The sequence below is a fragment of the Melospiza georgiana genome, chromosome 14 (assembly GCF_028018845.1).
Source record: "Melospiza georgiana isolate bMelGeo1 chromosome 14, bMelGeo1.pri, whole genome shotgun sequence".
Lineage (NCBI taxonomy): Eukaryota > Metazoa > Chordata > Aves > Passeriformes > Passerellidae > Melospiza > Melospiza georgiana.
Genome location: NC_080443.1, coordinates 15,330,787 through 15,352,968, shown reverse-complemented (window position 1 = coordinate 15,352,968; position 22,182 = coordinate 15,330,787).

The following is a 22,182-nucleotide window of genomic DNA, read 5'->3' as shown; positions in this document are numbered from 1 at the left end:
CGGCTGCGGGTGTCCCTGCCCAACAGGGCTGGATCAGGATCAGGATGGGCTCTGCAGGGCCGGATCGGGATGGGCTCTGCAGGGCCGGATCGGGATGGGCTCTGCAGGGCAGGATCGGGATGGGCTCTGCAGGGCAGGATCGGGATGGGCTCTGCAGGGCCGGATCGGGATGGGCTCTGCAGGGCCGGATCGGGATGGGCTCTGCAGGGCCGGATCGGGATGGGCTCTGCAGGGCAGGATCGGGATGGGCTCTGAAGGGCTGGATCAGGATGAGCTCTGCAGGACAGGATCGGGATGGGCTCTGCAGGGCAGGATCGGGATGAGCTCTGCAGGGCAGGATCAGGATCGGGATGGGCTCTGAAGGGCTGGATCGGGATGGGCTCTGCAGGACAGGATCGGGATCAGGATGGGCTCTGCAGGACAGGATCGGGATCGGGATGGGCTCTGCAGGGCAGGATCGGGATGCGCTCTGCAGGGCTGGATCAGGATGGGCTCTGCAGGGCAGGATCAGGATGGGCTCTGCAGGGCAGGATCAGGATCGGGATGGGCTCTGCAGGACAGGATCGGGATGGGCTCTGCGGGGCTGGATCAGGATGAGCTCTGCAGGGCCGGATCAGGATGGGCTCTGCAGGGCAGGATCGGGATGGGCTCTGCAGGGCAGGATCGGGATGGGCTGGGCAGGGCTGGATCGGGATGGGCTCTGCAGGGCAGGATCGGGATGGGCTGGGCAGGGCCGGATCGGGATGGGCTCTGCAGGGCAGGATCGGGATGGGCTCTGCGGGGCTGGATCAGGATGGGCTCTGCAGGGCAGGATCGGGATGGGCTCTGCAGGGCAGGATCGGGATGGGCTCTGCAGGGCAGGATCGGGATGGGCTCTGCGGGGCAGGATCGGGATGGGCTGGGCACGGCCGGATCAGGATGGGCTCTGCAGGCCCCTCCTGCTCGGAGCACTCCGGGGTCTCTGCTCAGGCCTGGCTGCCCTGCCCTGTCCCCCTGAGCCCCGCCCCGGCCCGGCCGTCAGAGCGCTGTTCTCTGTGAAAAATGCGTATTTTATGATTGGCTTTTCAAATATTAAAATGAAATATTAAAATATTATATGTGTTATGTTAGAAAGTTATGCTGTATTGATTTTCTTAAGTAGTGTGTAAAACATAGTCTTAGGTTATAAGGTTAAAATAGAAACTATGCTATGTAGGATAGTTTTTTTTAAAGAAAGGACTCGCACCGAGGTAGCAGCCACAGGACACCTAAATCTTTCAGAGAAAGAGAATTTATTGCTCTCTTATCAGAAGAAACCAACTTCTCCCCGCCTCGCTCAGCCATGAAGACGCTATCAGGATTCAGAGGAAGAAGTTGACAATGACCAGACAGAATCCTGTATTTGAAAGGAATTTATGCATCATGTATGAGATATATGAATATGCAACAGGTTTTTAAGGGTTAATTCTCTTAACGTGGGTCCTTTTTCGGGCTTATGTTGCCCAGAAAGAGGTACCCGGACTGTCCATAACTCTTTGTCTTTATTGTCTCATATGGTCCTAATCCAAATTGTCCAAATTATTATTACTCTAATTATATTGCTATTTTTATAACCATTTTATTATCATTAAACTTTTAAAATTTAAAAAAAAACCCCAAGTGATTGGCATTTTTCACAGGCTCCAACACCTCCATGCACACCCTCCAGGCAGTTTGTGGGAAGCCAAGGGAATGCTGCCCCTGTGCTTGGCTCTGCCCATGTTTCTCCTTGGCAATTGAGGACGTGGCTCACCCTGCAGAGCACATGATCAGGCCGATGGATGAGGCTGTGCTGAGTAGGCAGAAGGCAGAGCAAATGAACTGTGTATACCTTGGGTTTCAAGGGGAGGCTACAGCCCAAAGTAATTTTTTTTAGTGCAGTGATACAAAGATTCAAGTCATGTTTTGGTGGCAGAATCAAATACCCTGTGCTAAATTCTGGGTTTGGTTGTATGAGGATAAAATAAGTGGTTATCCCCCACCTTTATCAGTGTTTTACATCATTTTAGAGCCTGACCTTGTGGGTTTTTTGCTCATTGTTTTGTTGTTTAGAAAGTAATTCATTTTTCATCAGATTAAAATTTTCTTGCTATTCCCTGAGCTGTATATGCTGAAAACATTACTTTTTCTATAGACAGTGGTCTATAAAATAACATTTAAATAATCTAGTAAATATTCCAGTCTTTGTTCTGTCGAGGAAGGCAAACAAACAATTGAGCAGTGTTGCAACACCTGACAATTTCCCTGAGAAATAATCATGGAGTTATTTATAGAGGGTTTGATGACTTTTTTAATGACATTTTCAGTCCATGACTAAGGCGTAGCCCAATGCATCTTTAATCATCTGTTAATTCTTACAACCTCAGCATTCTTCCTGCTGCTGTTTGCTCAGGCTGGATCCACTATAATTTGTTACTGTTTTGTCATCATTAATTAGCAAGTCGGTGCTTCAACATCTTCATCAAAGCCAGACCCATGCAAAATAATAAAATCCGAACCAGTTTATTAAATCTCGTGTTGTTTTATTTCATACTGAGAAAAATAAAGCACGGGCAGTGTGGGCTGAGACCTCAGGATGGTGTGTGTCACTTCCACGTCCCCTGGGTCCCAGGGCAGCCTGTGCTACAAAAACCCAGCCAACAGAGGTGTTGTCCTAACTATTGTCCTGCATTGGTTTTGTTTGGGGTTTTTTATTGGTTTTTTTGTGTGTGGTTTTTTTTGTTTTTTTTTTTTTTTTTTTTAATGAGAGATTAAAACTCTCTGTTTGGAAAATAAATCCTCCTATCCTTGCACATTTTCCAGATGAGTTGCAGAGCAGTTTCTGAAAGCTCTTTCTAAAGGACAGTTCTGACAAAATTATAATTTGCTGAATTGGATTAGTAAAAGTATTCCCTGCTTAATGAGGTTTAGGAAACAAATCTCCGCTAAATATGAAAGTGTGCACTTTGTGAGTGAGAAGAGAGAACAATGCAAATGGAATATGCAGGCTAAGACATCTGGAAAAAGAAGAAAGAAAAGCACAATTTCCTGTGTCCTGAGATGCCTCAGCCTCCAGTGTGTGATACAGAAATAAGCATCAAGATGCAGAAAGCACAAAGTACTGGGTAAAGCTGAAAAAACACAGAGGGAGAGATGTTTTCACTGTAAAATCAGCTGAAGAATGGTTCTTTTGTGACAATTTTAAAAATTAATGAGTTTGGAAGACAAAATTATGTCAACCCTTCTCATCCAGAGAAAGGTACCAGGCAGGTTCTTATTCTTGAACACTTTTGTGTGAATCTTAGTGTAAATATATGCATAAGGAGTCAGCATCCTAAACCATATTATATTTTCATAAATATGATTTCAAGGCCTTCCTGAAGGAAAAGGAATGTCCTGTGTCATAACTGATATATGCCAAAAATTGAGTAATGACAGAGAAAAGGGTTACGGAATTAAGGTTGAGCTGTGATGAATGAACCCCAAATCACGTGAAGGTAGAGTAGATAAATTAGAGGGTTGCAAAATATGGGCAAGAGTTAAATCTTAGAAATCGAGGAACAGCCTGTTACATCTGATCTATAGTCTTCTAAAATCTTGAATTCCACAGAACTCAGCCAATTTAATATCAGATAAATCTGGGGAAGCCGGGTTGTTACCTGCTTCCTCCCTTTGATCAGAGCAGCCCGGGTCTGTGTGTGCTGCAGAGCTGCTGAGCTCTGTCACGTCAGCATCTGCATGGGGGTGATGACAGAGGCAGCTGATGGACCCTCCCTATTTAAAGCTATTTAAATAGCATTAAATCCACCGAGCAACTCAGCTAAAGGAGCTGCAGGATGCTGGTGAGAGAAGGAAGCCCCTCTCTCCTTGTGGCCTCTTCTTACCCTACTTTTTAAGGTCAAAGTGGGAGAGGAATCCTCAGTCTCCACGTATTGGACTAAACCACAGCTCAAATTGAGGTTAATCTTGAATCTTTTTCCCCTCTGAGGCAGAGAGGATTAGAGAATGATTTGCTTTTCTTATTTGCATGGGTTATCCAGCAATCAGAAATGCTGGCAGGGTTTACTGCTGCCTTAGCATCCCTAGATGAGATATCTGACAGAGTTTCACTGTCTGACCTGGCCGAAGGATCCTGAGTAGCACCGAGCAGTAGCAGAAGTGTGGCGTTCACACTGCTGAGAGCAGAGCTGCAGGAGGGCAGCACTCCCCCTAACACACATCCCTCACCCCCAGGCACAATGTCTGAGCTGCTTTAGATAATTATTTACTAAGTAAGCAGCTAATGCTCCTTAGCTACTCCTTTCCCTCCTGGAAGTTCCACTCCACAAATTTGCATTTCCTAATCAGTTAACTTGCCCGTGGCAGTGGGAGACCTCATTTGTAAATCGTGCTTTGTCTTTGCTGCCCCTTTGTTGTGCAAATACGGGTGTATCACTCAAGTGAAGCAATTGGCTTCAGTAGGATTATCCTGAGGGAGTTGGGTGCTCTGTCATATGAATAAACTCTGCTCTCCAAGGACAGGTTCTACAGCACAGCTTCATCTTTTGAAGGAAAAAGGGGTAGCAGCACAAATCAGTAATTAAATTGAGGAGATAATCGCTTTCCTGTTCAATTTATCTGCGAGTGTGAGATGTTCTGCAGCAGTAGTAAGGACGCATCATATTCATATTTACATCTCAGAGTATCATTCCTTTTCATGTGGAGGAAGTGTGGAGGATTGTGTCCTCACATGACCACACATATTGTGGATGGGAGAACAGCTACAGATGAAATGATGGGATTTAGGGTAACCAAACATCCTATGGGAAGGATCTTTTGGCTTCCACCTTCCAGAAACAGTCCCTTAGCCAGAAGGCAGCTGGGAGTCTGGCCAGCTTATACAGTGAATTTCAAAATCTTTTAAACACCTTCTAAAAAAGGAGTATTGAAGTCACAAGATCAACCAGATGCTGTATATTGCATTGCAAAAACAAATTGTGAAAGAACAAAAACATTTCTAGAATTCCAATATTTTTCCCCAGCTGTCATTCTCTCTGTTATTATGCAGGAGTGGATTCAGCACTTTCCAAGGCTTTTTCAACCATTGTGTAATTTTTCTGGTAGGTGAAGAGTCACAGTTAAATCAGCAGCAGGCATTTGCAGAAAGTTTCTTGTTTTAAGCAGTAGTGCCATGTTGCTAAAACTTTTGATGGTTTAGTTGGGAATGCTTCCAAAATTATTGATGTTTCTTCCATTTGGAGTTCCCTAGATGACAATTCACTGTTGTTTTTGTTCAGAAGTGTGGGAAAATTGTAATTGTGACAACTGCCTTTAACAAGAAATTAAGGAAATTGCCGATGACTGTGCAGAATTGCTGATGACTGTGCAGCAAATTCTAAAAGGGTGACATTTCTCAAACTTTTGGTGTCTCAAGGTGACTGTGATGATGTGAGTAGAAAACTCACAGTATTTTATTTTCTTTCACATCCACTCGCTTGATGGGGATGAAAGAAAAGTACTGTGTTCATTCTTGACAGAGAGACCCCTTCCTACTCCTAAAGCACTCAAGCTGCTGAGCAAAACAATGAATCCTTTCCACAGCATAAAACATTAAACATCAGCAATTTCTTTTTCTTGTGTCTCACCATTCATAGTAAATATCTCAGGGAGATGTTGGAAATGATGCTCTTCCAATTAAGTTGCATGAACTCCAACTCTATTCAGCTGAAGGCTGTTCAATGCCCAGAGACAAAAAACATCTAATGAATCAATCTTTGTGCACAGAAAAAAAAAAAAGAAAGAAAAAAAAAAAAAAAGAAAAAAAAAAAAACAAAAAAACAAACTACTTTCTTTTTCTTTTCCTTTTTTTTTTTTTTTTTTTATGGAAATTACATAAAAACTAGCTGATGGCCTCTTTGAAAGGAAGAGACAGGAGTGGGTTGCTATATGAGCTTCACTTTCTAAATGATGTTGGGGCTTTTTTTTCTGAGCTATCCAGGACATTTCCAGTAAAAACAAGCTAAAATATGCAGCTTTTACTGCTGTGAAAAAAAGATTATTCTTTGCCTTTCAGACTCAGATAAGCAATTGTAAATCCAGCCACAGATATTTTTCATGCTTTTCTCTTTATATCCTAACACTCCTGTTCTTCATTCTAGGTTATCACTCTTGTTTTTATTACTCTGGAGAGTTTTAAAGTGAGTTAGTGAAAAGTGAAAAGAAAATAAAAAGCAACCCTATGTTTTTCTCAAGATCCAGAATGTGAGTGTGAATTCTGAATTGCAGAGAGCAGGTTCCTACCAACTCACATATAAGTAATCAGTCAGTTACTACAACATAAATGCCAACAGTTTATTCACTGCCTTCATTCAGATTTCTTCTGTCTGGCTTCCTCACAAGCTGGAGAGGATGCACTCATCTGCATCTCTGTGCTCTTTGAGCCATGGTTTCAGCATTACTCCAGCCCTTCATCTGTCAGCACTGGGTGAGCAGAATGCTGATATTCCAGGCCTGTTTCAGAGCATAAATGCTCCTTTTGGCCCGTGGCTCGCTGTCTTTTTGGCAGCAGAATCTCTGAGTTCCTTAAATCTGATTGCCTCTTGGCTGCTGCTTTTCAGTTCTGGACTGTGGGTATGTGGTCAGGCTGTCCTGTGGTTTTTGAGGCATACTAGAGCAGGAAAAGATCCAAATTGTTTCTTCTCTGATTAGATATGGGAAAGGAAATCTAACAGCACCTCACTGGAGCACACTGCATTGTGTCAAAAAGTAGAGAACCTTGTTCTTAACTTGTGAGGAAGCTTTTCATCCTTCAAGGAAAGAAATGCTGTAGAAATGTCAGGTTACACAGAATACATGCTGAGAATATGGCTGAAATAATGGGATTACAGTCCAAGCAAGCACACCAAAAATTCTGTGTCCCAGTGAGAAAGACTATTAATATAATATCAACGAGGAGTTCTGTGAGGAGCAGAGCAAACCCTGTTTCTTGCTGGCATTCCTGGTGTCATGGGGAGATGGAGAGGTGGCTGCTGCAAATTAATTTCTAGAGGTTGGCAGAGAGCAGCAATTTCTGAGCTGTTCAAAGGCATTACAGGCAGAATGGGAGATTTGGACAAGGTTTATGAGGGAGACCCTCCCACTGAGTCGTGAGAAGCAGAAAGGACACCCTTGCTTTCTAAACCCCTTCTCAGAGACAAGATGCAGCTGGTTGCACCCCAGACTTGGTCTATGGTTTGTGTCTAAAGGATTATCTAGGTGTAATTGAGCCTTTGTCCTTCAGGAGTAAGGATGGTAAACTAAATACATTTATATGAATAAAATAACTTATTTATTTGAATTGATGATGATTAGATTAGAAGATCTTAATCAGAATTATTTACTACACAGAATAGGCTGTGCACTACCTGTGCACTATTTATTGCAGCATTATTGAAGCAATTGTGTCCAAGTCTGCAAAATAATTATTAGGTAGAGATTGATGTTACCCACCCATAGCAAGGATGGGCAAATCTGTTTTGCTCCTGTGATGTTTAACTTTGGGGTTGATGAGTGTGGCTGGTCTCAGCATTCTCCAGCACCAAAAGCAGCTGACCCTCCTCCTCCTCCATTCAGCTCTGCTCACTTTTGCACTGGGTGAGTCTGGAGCTGTTTCAGCCCCAGGCAGGCAGAGCATCTGACACAAAGGGGTGCCTGTGGGGCCCTGCAGGTTCCCCCCACATCATTTTCCAGGGTATTTTCCAGGCAATCCCAGGTGTGGGAGCTTGGGAAGCATGGGGGGAGAGTTTGAGAGGTTAACCTTTGGAGTCCAGGGACTGAGGGGGAAATGCAGTTGGTTTTGAGCATCCTATCTGGAAGAATTCCAGTGATTCACAGTGTGGGGGAATGCAAAGAAGAGACAAGACAGGCAGCTTGCATGTCTGACAGCTGAATGGCTCTGTAGTTCTGAGAACATCCTGTCTCGGTGTACCCTCAGATCTGACAGCTTTGCTCTGCCAGGCAGGCTCTGTGATCCTGTAAAGTTTATCTTGGTTTTCATGAAACACCCCTGTACATGCCCAGCAATATTTCTCATTTCCAGCGAGCCAGCAGTGTGCAAGTGCCAGCAGCTAAATATCCAGGAATGTTATATTCAAAAGTGACAAAACCCCAGGAGATGTGATAAAAGCAAACACATTTTCTCTGGACTTTGTGGCTTGTACTCAGTGGCAGCCTTTATCACACAAACACAGATGGGGATTTTTGACAGGGTTTTAACCTCTTCTAGGAGAAGCTGCATATCTTTTGATTTCCTCATTTTTCTTATAATCCTATATTTACAAGCAGAGTTAGTAAAATAACAGAAAAACACATTAGGTGGAGAAGGTTTGGCAAACACAGCATAATCTTATTGAGATGACTGATGGGTTTAGATCTTGTTTTCAAAAAAAGGAGTTCAAAAATCTATCTCCTCACAGAATTACAGGCAAAATATCTCCATGGTATAAATAGATGTAAATCCACTACAGAAAGCGCAGCTTTCATCAGAATCGCTGAGGGTGATTTTGTTGTTTTGTTGATGACATCAACATGTATCTGTTGATAACAACTCAATATTACAATTAGCAGTCCTTAAAGACAGTGACACCTTTGATGGTTGCCTCAATGCAAATGCTTTGTTTTTGTTCTCTTTTGACTAATAGTCTCCATCTTAGAGCCTCAGAGTGCATTAAGTGTTGTGTCACAGACGTTTTTGCCTTTCCCTGATGTCCCTTCTGAGACTTGCTTGCAGGGCAGAGTTGTTTCTGTGCTCCAATTCTAAATGCCCACAATTCTATGGCTTTTCTAGTAGAGATGTCAGACTGGAAGGTGGTTGTTTTTCACTTCAGGTGAAACACGATAGAGTTTGTGGTTCATAATGAGCCCGTTCCACAAACCAAGTCCCAGCTTTTTGACAGTGAAATGTGTGAGTCAGACCTTGTAGATAAAGGTCTTATGCAACTGCTTGAAATTGCAGCAGGTTGTTTATCACATCCTTAGCATTCAAGCCTGCTTTGGCTTTAAGCATCAGGAAGAATTTTGTGGCAGAGCAGTGCACTGGATCTGTCAGGGTTGGAGTTAACTTTTGTCACAGCTGCCTGGGTGGTGCATTTGTGCCTGAAGCAGTGCAGGGCTCCTCCTGCTCTCTCCTGCAGTCAGGGCTGCGGTGAGCTGAGAGATGGGGAAGTGTTGGATTAAGCTGATTAAGGTTTTTTTTTTATTATTTTTAGAGATGGGGTAACTGAGAGGTGTTTCAAAAATTTTTATTCTATATTCAGGGAAGCTTAACCCAACAGGGAAAGGACATAACCAAAGGGATATTCCACTTATGATGACAGTAAAAGCTCAGGGAGAGGAGGTGGAGCAGGGAGATGTCTGTGCTCTCAAGCAATGCTGCACATTCTGAGCCCCTTCTTCCCAGGCAGGGACCGGGCATCTGCCTGCCAATGGGAAGCAGTCAATGAATCCTTTATGAATCCTTTTTGCTTTTGCTTTCCCTGTTGAACTTGAGCCATGAGTCTTTTCACCTTCCTCTCTTTCTCCCCTCAGAATGGAGTGAGCAAAAGGCTGGATGGGTGTTTGGCTGCTGGGTGAGCAGCTCAACCCATCAGGAGCACCAGAAAACAGCAGACTCTCAGCTCCTGCTCCCAATAAACATTGCTCATCTTGCTTCCCTGCATGGGGTTACATGGTTATTGCAGGATGTTCTGCTTTTACTTTTTCACCTACTTTTACATTTTCCCTCACATTCAATTTCCTTCCAAATAATTAGTTGTGGAAGTAATGACATCATCTCAATTTGCTCTGACTGCCCACACCAAAACAGCTGGCAATTTCTGCAAGGCTGATTAGGAATGGCACCCTTCAAAACATTGAATTCAACTAAATTAGCATTTAGTTTTCAGAGAGAATGTCTCATGGAAACCCAGCCTCCTGAGATGTCAGAGATGTCTTCACACTAGTGGAGAGTACAGTTGTTTCACAATTTTTTGTTATTTCCTTCTTTTCAACTTTTCTTTTGCTTGTGCTTCCTGCAGTTTTTATAGAAAGATATTTTTTAAAAGTGGGTGAACTGGTTCGTTACTAATGGTGTTTGCTGTGTATAACGATGGGCATTTCTAGCAGAATCCATCCTTTTAATCCAATTCTTTGCCACATCTACACAAAGGGAAAAAAATGCCTTTAGGACATCATATTTGTAAAGAACATTAGTAATGCAGTGAGGTAGATCAGCTTCATGCATTCATTTGAAGACTAGGGTCTAAATTTAGATTTATTCCCAAATGAGAAGGGATTTGTGGCCTCAATTTCAATAGCTGCTGTTTCAAGCCAAAGCCACCACAGGAGTTAGTGCACTGAGAAGTCCTTGATTTGGTGCCTGGGAAGGAATGGTAGATTAGAAGCTGGACCTCCAGCCTTCAGTGGAAATTCCTGCCAGAAATTCCTTGGATGTCTGACTTTGCTCTCTGTCCAACCTTTCTGTGAGTCCTCAATGTCACCAAATTCCCCTTGATTTACTCCAGGTCACCCACAAGGCCCAGGTGTCCCAGAGCAATTCTGTCTGTCTCAGGTTGGTGGTGCTGGAAGTGTGGGTTTGGTGTGGGGCAGCCTCTGAGTTTGCTTTCTGTGAGCCATTCCTGCTGCGGGGTGAAAGCCACAGCTCCAGGTGAGAGATTTGGTTTGGTTTGAGGTGTTACCCTGCTTTACCAAAGCCACAGCTCCAGGTGAGAGATTTGGTTTGGTTTGAGGTGTTACCCTGCTTTTACCAAAGCCACAGCTCCAGGTGAGAGATTTGGTTTGGTTTGAGGTGTTACCCTGCTTTACCAAAGCCACAGCTCCAGGTGAGAGATTTGGTTTGGTTTGGGGTGTTACCTGTCACCAGCAGTGCACGGGCAGCACATCCCATCTCAGCATTTCTGCTGCTCACAGTGACCCCGAGATGTTAGAAAGTTTCTTTTCCCAGCCCAGCAGTGGAAGAAGGAGTCAGAACTCTTCTATTTTCATTCTCAAGGTTGTTTATTATCTATAAAATTATTTCTCTGGTCTGCCAAGGTCTGTTCAGCAGGACAGAGAGAGGCACTCTGCCTACCCCCCAGGGTGGTGTTTTCTTTTTATACTAAAAACTACGTGTACAATATTTACCATAACTTTCCAATATTTATCACCTATGTTAGACAGTGAGCTTCTACCTTAAACCAATCCAAAAGTGCCACCATCACAGCAGAAGATGGAGGCCAGGAAGAAGAAGGAGAAAGGCTGGACATACCTAGATTCTTCCATCTTGCCTGCTGAAACCCTATTCTAAAACCCCCAAAAATCTATTTTCACCCCGTGACAAACTAACCATTATTCTACTTAGACTTTCGTGGCTTGCAGATCTTCATATAAGGTTGGTAATTTTTTCCATGGGTCATAATCAAAGTCACAGGGGTCCTGGGCTCTGTGCCAGGGTCTCTGAGCCCCCTGGCAGGGGTTTGGGCAATCCAGGACAGCCAGAGGGATGTCCTGAATTCCAACAGTCCCAGAGCTGGTGTGGCTGTCACTGCAGAAGAGCTTCTGTGTTATCTGTGACCCTGAAAATGACAAAGCATTTTAAAGTATGTGGTGAAGACTCACAAAGTTATTGTGTCTTGTGCAGGATGCAAAGCTGGGGTCAGTTCTGTCCTTTTGTCTTTCTGTATTAAGTGTCATAATCTTTGCCCCTTGTATATGTGCAGCCTCCATCAGGGATAATGGTAATGAGTTTTCATACCAAGGGGACACTAAATCCCCATTCCCCTTCAGTAATGTGTAATGTCAACAGCAGCCTTTGATGAATTCAGCTTCTTCTTAATTAGATGCTTGAGCAAGAGATTATTAATCCATTTATCTCAAATTCTAATTGTACCATGAATTGCTTGCTGTTTCATGCCCAAGTTTATGATCATAGTTATCTTCTTGCAACCTTTAAGGAGTCATGCTCTTAAGTGAATTTATTTCTGGAAATTTGAATTGTTGTGTTCTTATTTGTATTTCCTCAATGTGTGTGTGTGTAGATATTCCAAAAGCCTCACTGCATCAGCCAGGGCTGTCCTGCAATACAGCAATTCAGCAACTGCAGCTAGATGCCATTTCCATGGTAGTGACATCAGGCCTTTAAAAAATTAATTTTAGCACCAATAAGGGGAACTGGGTGCTTCTCATGGCAAAGGCTGGGGGGTTCATACCAGAATTACTGAGTGGGCTTGATTTGGAGACCTACCAGCTTTGAAATGCAGCTTAAAACCATAAACTTCAGTTGTGATACTAATGTATAATTACTAATGATCCTATAGATCTAAAAATCAGTCCTAGGACAGTCAGGGCAAGCCAGTTCATTTACTGAAAGAGCATGTAGCTGCCTAAGTGACACACACTGGATACAGCCAAGGATTCTTTTGAAAATGTCCTCAGAGCAGGCAGAAGGTTTTTTTTTTCCCTTTTAACAGGCTGAACTGGCCTAGTTTGCAATCCATGGTGAATACTGCAATGGCTCCATCTGCTGAAACAACTAAATCACTGGGAGCTTCCAAAAGTTGCAGCAAATGGGATTTTTTTTCTCCTGGGGTCTGTGCTGTTCATGCCCTCTGTGTTTGTGTGTCTGGGGTGGGCTATTTCAGAATGGACCCAGAACATTCTGTAGCTTCTCTGTGTGTCCCCACAGAGCCCTGGGTCTGACAGGCACGTGGCTGACATTCAGTCAAGTGCAATAACAAATGATAGTGGGTGAAGCCACTTTCTCAGTGCTCCTGTTTTTATATGGGCTGCTGTGTGCAAACAGGGGTTTAATGGCACCATCTGAATGCTACAGTGATGTCTGGGAAGAGAGAATGGTCTTAGAGTGAGGGTAGCAAGTTTTTCTCTTGTGTTCCCTGGTTTTAGCCATCTATATGGCTGCTATTAAAAAACACAAACAAACCCTGCCACAGTCACTTCCTATCCTGAATCCTGTGGCACATGACAGCTCCTCTGGCTCTGCAGGGCTCAGGTGCTGCCAAATGATTGCTTTGCACTGGTGCTCCTGATGTCCTCACTGACAGCTTGTCCTGGCTGTCCTTTCCAGGGCAGAGCTTGTATCTCACTGGGGTCCCTGTTTCTCATGGGGTCCCTGTTTCTCATGGGGTCCTGCATCTCACTGGGGTCCCTGTATCTCACTGGGGTCCCTGTATCTCACTGGGGTCTCTGTTTCTCATGGGGTCCCTGTATCTCACTGGCGTCTCTGTTTCTCATGGGGTCCCCGTTTCTCATTGGGATCCCTGTATCTCACTGGGATCCCTGTATCTCACTGGGGTCCTGTATCTCACTGGGGTCCCTGTATCTCACTGAGGTCTCTGTATCTCACTGGGGTCCTGTATCTCACTGGGGTCCCTGTATCTCATGGGGTCCTGCATCTCACTAGGGTCCCTGTATCTCACTGGGGTCCCTGTATCTCACTGGGGTCCCTGTTTCTCATGGGGTCCTGTTTCTCATTGGGATCCCTGTATCTCACTGGGGTCCCTGTATCTCACTGGGGTCCCCGTTTGTCACTGGGGTCCTGTATCTCACTGGGGTCCCTGTATCTCACTGGGGTCCCTGTTTCTCATGGGGTCCCTGTTTCTCATTGGGATCCCTGTATCTCACTGGAGTCCCTGTTTCTCACTGCTGAACAAATCCCACCCAGGACAAGGCTGGCTGCTCCCACCCCTGCAGCTCTGGCAGAAGCTGTGAGCCTGTTCACAAGCAGCTGGGCTGGGTTCAGCTCCAAATGCACCTAAAATAAAATCATACCTGCACAGCTGAGTGCCACTGTGTCTTGTTTTGGACGAGAGAATGGTTTAGGGGTCTGTTTTGAATGCAGACTGCATGGACTGCAGGGATCTCTGCAGCCAGATTAGCAAGCACAGGGGAGTTTCTTGCCCTGGGAAGCTGTGCTCACTTGGTGTGTGAGCTCCTGCTTCACTCAATAAGTTTTACTCTCATTTCTCATAGCTGGAGAGCTGCTGACCTTGTTTGTGTATCCCAGCATTGCCCTGAAACTGTTCCCCACCAGCAGGTGCATCAAATGCGAGAGGAGCAGCCAGGACACAAAGGCAGCTGACCCAGAGCCCTTTGTCAGCCTGGGTGGCAGCAGCCATCGAAAACTGAGATCTGTGTGTGCATGGGCTGAGCTCAGAACTGGGATTTCTGCACCCTGCACTTTTGTGAACTCCCCCCAGCTCTGCCAAGGATGTGCTTTGTGACCTGAGAAAGTCAGATCTCTCTCTTTGAGCCATGTAAATATCTCCTGCCTCACCAAGACTGGGAGGATTAGTTGATCTGTACATTTGAAGTCATAAATTGCCATGCAGGGCCAGACCCTGCACCAGGGCATAAAGGGAAGTTTTATCATTGCTTTAGAAGGGAGGAGAACTGTGATCCAAGTGCCTACAAGTGGGCGAACCCCACAGTGACAGGGCAAGTTAATTCATAAATTCTTTCCCCTGTCTTCCTCAGACCTCCCTGTTGGCTTTTCTTATTCACTCAGAAATATTCCTGCTCAGTCTTCAGGCTCAGCTTTCTCCTGAGCTTTGTTTGTTCCTGCTGCTCTTTCTAGCAGGGCTCTTCTGCTTGAAAAGGGCACTTTGATTCACTCTGTGCTCTTGACTTGAAGCTAATGGGGTTCATCTGATCTGGTGAGTCACAGAAAGTTCCTTTGCACCTCTGTCTCGTGGACTGAGTGAAGCAGAGCCTCTGTGAAGGCAGACATGGAATCATATAAGAGTGTATACACTGTGCCTGACTCAATCCTGTCACCAATTCAGTGTAAAACTTGCCTTTTTTGCCATGAGTGTATGGAGAATAATGGCTAAAATTATTTCAGTTCCTCTCAGCCTCTAACAAATTTGAAACCAGTGTTATGCTGATGCTGAGGGGTTTGTTTTGAATACTACACTGCATGCATTTTTTTAGTCAAAATCTTATTCATTCTGCTTTTTAACTTCTCTGCTCTCCACTTCTTAGAACATATGAATCTCTTTAATGTAGTACACAATGTTTTCTGGTTATGCTACCAGTATTCTGTGGGGCACATAACCTCAAAGTGGAGATTTTTCATTACAGGATCTCCTTTTAAAGTAACCCCAGAATGGCAGCGCTGGATTCAGGTTTCCCAGGCTGTCTGTGTGTGGCAATGAGAAGCCATTGGTACCAGAGGCCCAGCTCAGGGCTGAAACCTTAGAGACAGGAGGAAATGCAGGAGCTCATAATCAAGTGCCACAACACAAAGAGACACAATTAATAATTTGATTGATACAATTAATAATTCTTGCAGTGGTCTGGCTGCTCTCTGTGCCCCATTTGGGCAGCAATGTGGGGGTAAGCAGGCACACCAGGCAGAAACTGTGGGTGCTCTGGCTCTGGGGTGGTGCAAGGACCCAATGAACCAAAAAACACAGAGCAGAGGGACCCCTGACCCTGTTTGCTGGAGAATTCCCAGGGGTGAAAGCAAAAGCAGAAGGGGGTGCAATATTCCTGCTGATACCTGATGTCATGAGAAGCTGAGTAGTGCAGGATCAGCCATTCCTGGTTATGTAACTCATTTGTGGCCTCAGATTCATTTGATCCCTTTTATGCATTTTGTTGGCAGCAGAACGTTCTAGCTATTGCCCCAGGAGGGATGAAAGAGGGCAGTCAGAGCAGATCACATACCCAGTGAACCTGAAAGGGAAAGGTAACCAACCATCCCTTTCCAGTGGTTACCCTCTTCTCTGTCAGCAGAGCAGGGTTTCTGTCACAGGCCCTGCCCCAAAGGCCAGCAAGTGGGTAGCTTCTTCTCCCACCCAAGGAATAGCCATCCCTTTCATAATCTGTTTGATGTGACATCACTCCTTCAAAATCCAACCTCTGCTGGAAATTACTGATTTTAGAAGTGACCCAAGATTGCCAGCTTCAAGCTTGGTGTTGTATATTTGACAGCACTTTGGGTATAAGAAGTTCTGCCACCTCCTCCTGCCTGGCCTGTTTTGTGTCTTTCATCAGGAATCAGAGAAAAAAGTTCAAATGGAAAGCATTTTTAGAAAATCACAAGTGTTGGTGGCTAGTGAGTATTTCAGGGCACATGCAGGTCCTGAGAACATTTTCAAACACATTTTTGAGTTATCCCTTTTTGGCGACTGATAAAACTAATTTACATCTTTGAACAGTCCCTTCCCTTGGACTCCTTGGGTGCTGCGAAGCTTTCTGTGTTCTGAAGGTCAGGGTGTGAGCTCAGGTTCCCAAATGGCAATCTAACATTAGATATGTGTTTTTTGAACATCCCCAAGCTCATCATCACGAGCTGCACATGTGATGCATGTCTCACAGGCCTGCAAGCCACCAGGGCTGCTGTGCAGACACTGCTGCTGGTGGCTGCAGGCTGGGCAGCAGTGCAGGGCTGCTCTTTGATCTGCTGGGCACAGATAAGGCCCTGCTCAGGGGATGTGTTTACCTCAGGAGCTGCCTTTGATGGGTCCTCTCGTGGGTGAGAGCAGAGCTCTGTGTCTGCTCAGTTTCTCTGAGCAAACAGCTCATTCCAGCTCTCAGCACAAGGCTCTGGGTGCTGCACCCCTGTGCTGGGCAGCACTCAGCCCAGGGGATGGAAGCAGGGGATTTTATCTGCTCTGAAGTGCAGATGGGGCTTAGGAGCCTCTTTCACCTTTGGATCAAGGCTGCAAGTCTGACGAGCACTTTGTCATTTAGGATATGCAAAAATGGAGAAAAACCTTTCAGTTCCCCACCCTTTAATATTCTTAGTGGCCTCAACAAAGCAGCAATCACCCAGTGCCATTACAGTGTAGATAATTTCTCTGTGTCATTCAGTGTTATCTCATCAGTGTTGCAGTCCTGAGCTTGGCACCATTCTGTTTACTGCCACATTATCAGTCCTGAAGGGAAGCTCAAAGTCTCTATTCTTCTTTTCACTTGGGGTTAGTTTATGGTAGGGATTCAGTGATGTGCTGCTCACGGCTCTGTGCAGGCACAAGAGGATGAACATTGCCCATTCTCAGGGCTGGGAATGGCCTTTAAAAAGCCTGAGGTTCTTTAGGATTTGCCTATTTACATGGGTTTCAGCAGCATGGTGACTCCCATCTATTTCCCAGCTACAGTAATGAAACCATGACCAGATATGCGCTGATACAGCACAATAGAACAAGCTGAATGTCAGAGCAGAACAGTTTTACACTAGATTTTTCATTTAAAAAATCAATGTGGTATTTCCCTTCTTTCTTCCCAGACTCATACTACTTTCTGCTGGACCCCACAGTTTACTACTACTTGAATTTTCCAAGAAACTCAAGGGCAAACACAGCTGTATCATTAAAAGGCTCCAGAAGTAGTGAGAAAATGAAACTGCACTTATCCCTGTCCACTTCAGAGACTCTCCTTGGACGGTAACAGTTCTTGTGTTGAGCCAAGAGATTCATACCAAGGCTGACAAATGCTCCCTGGGATACTGACACTACAACTGTGTCAAACACTGCCCTATCACAAAGGCAAAAAGTGGGGAGCTATTTCTGAGCTTAAAGAATGATTTTCTTATCTCTGCTGGGCCCTGAAGGACTAAACACACATCCTGCAGACTGTACATGCACTGCTAGAAATGCAGCCATCACCAGAGCTGTCTGACACTCCTCTCCTTGTGTCCAATCATGATGCAATTTTGCTGTGAAATAATGACAATTTCAGACATTACACAGTGGTATTTTACTACTCACGGCAATTTTACTCATCCTTTTCTAATCCCTCTCCCCTTTTTAAGGATATTTGAATGAAAGTTACTATTTGGTTATCAAGGATTAACCTTTTAAAGGGTTCATGTAGGGTCCCATGATTTCACAGATATGATATGAAGCATGTGGGGCTTTCACCTCCTGGCAGATTAATCCCTCTGGTCTAGCAGCTCATCACAGGCAAGACTGAGCATGGTTCCCCCACTGCCAGTGCAGGCAATGAGCATGGTGAGAGCTCTGAAGCACTGACAGCGAGAGGAGTCCTTGCTCTGAGATGTTGACATCTTGTGCTGGAGTGAGTAATGTGCTGGGATGTGTGCCAGCCTCTGAGACCTTCATGGGAAGGCAGCACCATAAGCAATTTCAGTGTCAGTTAATTACACTTGAAGACACTGTGGTGGTTGTGGTATCTACACACAAAACAGACAGAGATGCAGAGAGGTGCCTCAGGACATGGTGACTTTAGTGTGACAGAATCAATGAAGGGCTTTGAAGTCTTGTCTTGTTTTCTTTGCAGATATTTCTCTTTGATCTCATGCTGGGATTTGTTTGGGGTTGTTTTTTTGGTTTTTTTTTTTTTTTTTTTGACAGGTGTTGGTTTTTTGTTTAATGTTAAAAACCCCTTGTCACATATAGCAAGAACTGCTGGATGCAGCCTCTGACATTAAAGTTATGCTGACCTGCATTGCTCAGTTGTCCAAATCTCCTCTGCAGCACCTTGATGCTGGTGTCCTGCAGGGCTTCTCCACTTTGTCATGGCTGTACCATCCTCATCTCCCTGAAACACAGTGCCTGCCCCACAGATGATGATTCCAGTGCCCACTCAGTGTAGGGAAAGCAAAGGGAAGACACTGCGATCAGGGGTGCTGCCTGTCTCATTTTATGGCCTATTAAATGATCTCTGGATGTTTTCTCTTCTCTGTGAAAGACTGACATTTTTCAGGATACTTTGGGATCCACAGAAGAAAAGCTTTGTAGCTGCATTAATACAAATAATTCTTTTCCATGCTTCCTGTGGCACTCTCCCAGAAGCTGTCACTGGCTTTGTGCAGGACCTCTGGCAGAATTTCTCCAGAACTCTTTCTCTGCCAACAGCGTGGGCAGCTGAAAACAGTAAAATAATATTTTTTCAAAAATTAGTGGGGGCCATAAAGTACATTTTTTATGGCAGTAAGTATGATATGGTTGTATTAAAGCCATTGCTGCGTTGAAGCACTTAAAATATCTTCCCCTGCAAGCTGCTCACACTGGGCATTTGCTGTGGATGCTCTTGGCTGTTAAACCATCCAAACAGAACTTTTTTGTGCCTTTCTGTCTCGGATACAGAAGACTGGAGGACTTTGTCCTGCTGCCCTTTATCCTGCCTGCACAGGAGGGCTTCAGTGGTGAAGGCTTTACAGCCATCCTCATCCTCTCACTGCCAGTGCCAGCATCTCCTCAGTCTGTGTGGATTTACATGCACCAGGGGCTGCAGCTGTGTTTTCTCAGCAGAGCAGGCACAAAATAATGAGTCACTTTGCAGAGCCTTCCAATCAAAACTGTGTGTACCTTAACTCCTCTCTATTTTTCCTTTCAGTGCATTTTACCAAATATACGTGAATCAGCAAGGCTAATAGATGTAAGCAAATAGTGCCAGTTTTATTTTCTTTAAGCATATTCTGCTTCATGTCATTGCTAGAGGTGATATTCTACTTTGTTTTATTTGTTTTTCCTGGAGATAGAGTGTTTCTTTCTTACAGAATACATCTGAAATTAGCAATAAGGTCAATCTACAAGGTTTTTGTTGAACAGCTGCTCTGATGTGTTTGTTACAGAGTTCACCTTGCACTGTAGAACAAAGGAGGTCAGGGAATGCAAGCACGTGAATACTGTTCCCTTCTCAATGCTGTCAAATTCCATCCATTGCCCTTCATGGTGGTGTTACTGAAACACCTTCACACAAAATACCAATATCAAAACCAATGGATTTCCTGGAGTACCTGTGTCTCTTGTGGGAATCATTATTTTGTGTAGGCTCTTATAATCAGTTTTTATGAGGCTTGAAGAAGTGTCTGTACTCTGCAGTAGAAAGGCTTCTTAGGATAAGAGCATTTTGCAGTATTTTTTAAAACCTGCCTGGAACTTTATCCGCTACCTGGAGAGTATTTCATTTCCAGCTCTTTGCTGGCTTATTTTTGGGCTGTTGTGTCCTGGCAGTGTGACTGGTTGGTGGTTTGGGGGTTGAAGTGTGGGATCTGATCTAGCAGCACCTCGTGCTCCCCGCTGATGCTGAGGCAGGACTGTGAATGGCTGGGTGTGAGCTGGGCACTGACAGCCCGTGCTGGCTGCAGCACACGCTCTGCATTCACAGCCAGCTCCACGCAGGGACTTGTGGTGACACAGCCAGGAGGAGAGGAACACACAGAGTCTGGGCTCAGAACAAGAAACAGATATTTTTTATAGAGCTGGAGTGAAAATTCCAGCACTATTTAGCAGCCGTGTCTCTTGTCCAAACACTTGTGCAGGAAGAACCATCCCATAGCTGAGGGAACCATGTGGGTTTTTTCTCCCCTGGTTTCATTCTGCCCACTTCAGTCACTTCATATTTCCATGCAAAGCCTCTCCCCAGCTCCCCACCCACTGGCCCTGACCCACTCAGGGGGTCTGCAAACACTGCACGGGAATTCATGAGCAAACTGCTGCTCAGGAGGAGCAGGGGGTCTTTGCTGCTGCACCTCAGAGCCCTGGTGACCTTCAGAGCCAGTTACTGCCCTCCCAATAATTCATATTATTTTAAGTGGACTTGGGCCCAGACTCAACAACCAATTTAATCCCCAAACCTCCTGCTGAAATTAATGGGCTGCAACATGCATGTTGACTTTAGTGGGATTTCTGTCCTGTGATTCATTCATTGCTCTTTTCTGTATCTGAACCTTTTCCATTCTATTTAAAGTGTGCAGGGACTGAGCAGAGCTCTGCTGTCTCTGCTTGTTGCACAGAGCTCTTTGCACACCCTTCAGGTTGTTAAATCCCATGATATTTGAGGAAGAGTATTAATGGCCAGGATCCTGCTCAGGGACTGGCTTTGAAGGCTCCTGTGATGGCATTCGGGGATTCAATGGTATTCACTGCCATTCTTGCCTGGCTCTGTGACTCAGGGCAGAAGTGGACAAGCCCAGGTCACTGCCTGAGCATGGGCAGGATCTCAAAAGAAGATTCCCAAAATCTCCCAGGCAGTTCCTGTCCGATCCAGAGGTGTGACAGGGGGATGACACTGAATTCCTTGAAAGCCTGTATTTAAAGCCTAAGGGCCCCACACCTCTGTTTTCTGTTTCTGTGAAACTATTTATTTGAGAAATATACGATTTCTCATATTCCCCTGCTTTTATCACAGTACTGAGCTGTAAGTAGTATCTTGTGTAAGAGCCCTCATGCTTGGAGAGCAGCATTGGTGTAGTTCATGACAATTAGCAGGTTTAATTAACAGCTGCTGTGTGCAGGCAATGTTCAGGTTGGTAACACTCCTGGAAGGTAAAATTGTGTTTAATAAACAAGAATTTGTGAACCAAAAGTCTTGAGTAGATGTTTTTGCTGACACCCTCGTCTCTTAATGAAGGCTTTTCTTAAAATAACAAATTGCACAGGTTTGCCATCACCACAGGGCATCCCCTGCATCCATGCCTGGAGAAGGAGGCTGGGGAATACAAGCACAGACCAAAGCTGTCTCAGCCTTGTTTCCTCAAGGGCTGTTTTCATGCTCTCTATTCCAAAATCATCTCATTACACAGCATAGACCCATACAGCTTTGCAATAGTACCCTGCCCTCCTTTGGTCTGTGAACTTATTTATATCTGAAACATTTTTATTTGTTGTCTTTTTGATGTCATATTTTAAAGCTTCTCGTGGTGCTTGACCTGCAAATGGATACTTGAAATCAAGATGAGCTAAATCTCTCTATAAGAACAGTTGCTGTGGAAAGGGTAGATTTATATTAGATTATATTCAAACTGTGCTGAAGGAGTGGAATTGAACCAAGAGGGAAATATTATTTTTATTGCCTGCTTCTCCTGTAAATGACACATCATTTCATCTGGCTCATTTTTTTATTGGTATTTTCCCTCCTGCTTCAGTTGCAGAATTACTGTGATTTGGAGACTGGCAATTTTACTGAGACCAATGTCTTTCAGGTAAGGTGCTTTCCACCTCTTTCACAAAGTGCTTCATTTGAAATCAGACTGTCAGACAACATGATTTGAGTTTGTTAAGAACTGCAAATCAGTTTTCAAACTAGAACACTGGCACAGGTCTAATTTGACAGATCTCTGGCATGACAGAATTTAACAAGTCAGGTTCTGTGCATGATCCATGTCTGACAAAAGCAAGATAAGGCTTTCACAAAAAAAAAAAAAAAAAAGATTCAGAGCCCTGGTGTCTCTCACATTTAGGATTGTCATTGATGTTGTGGAGG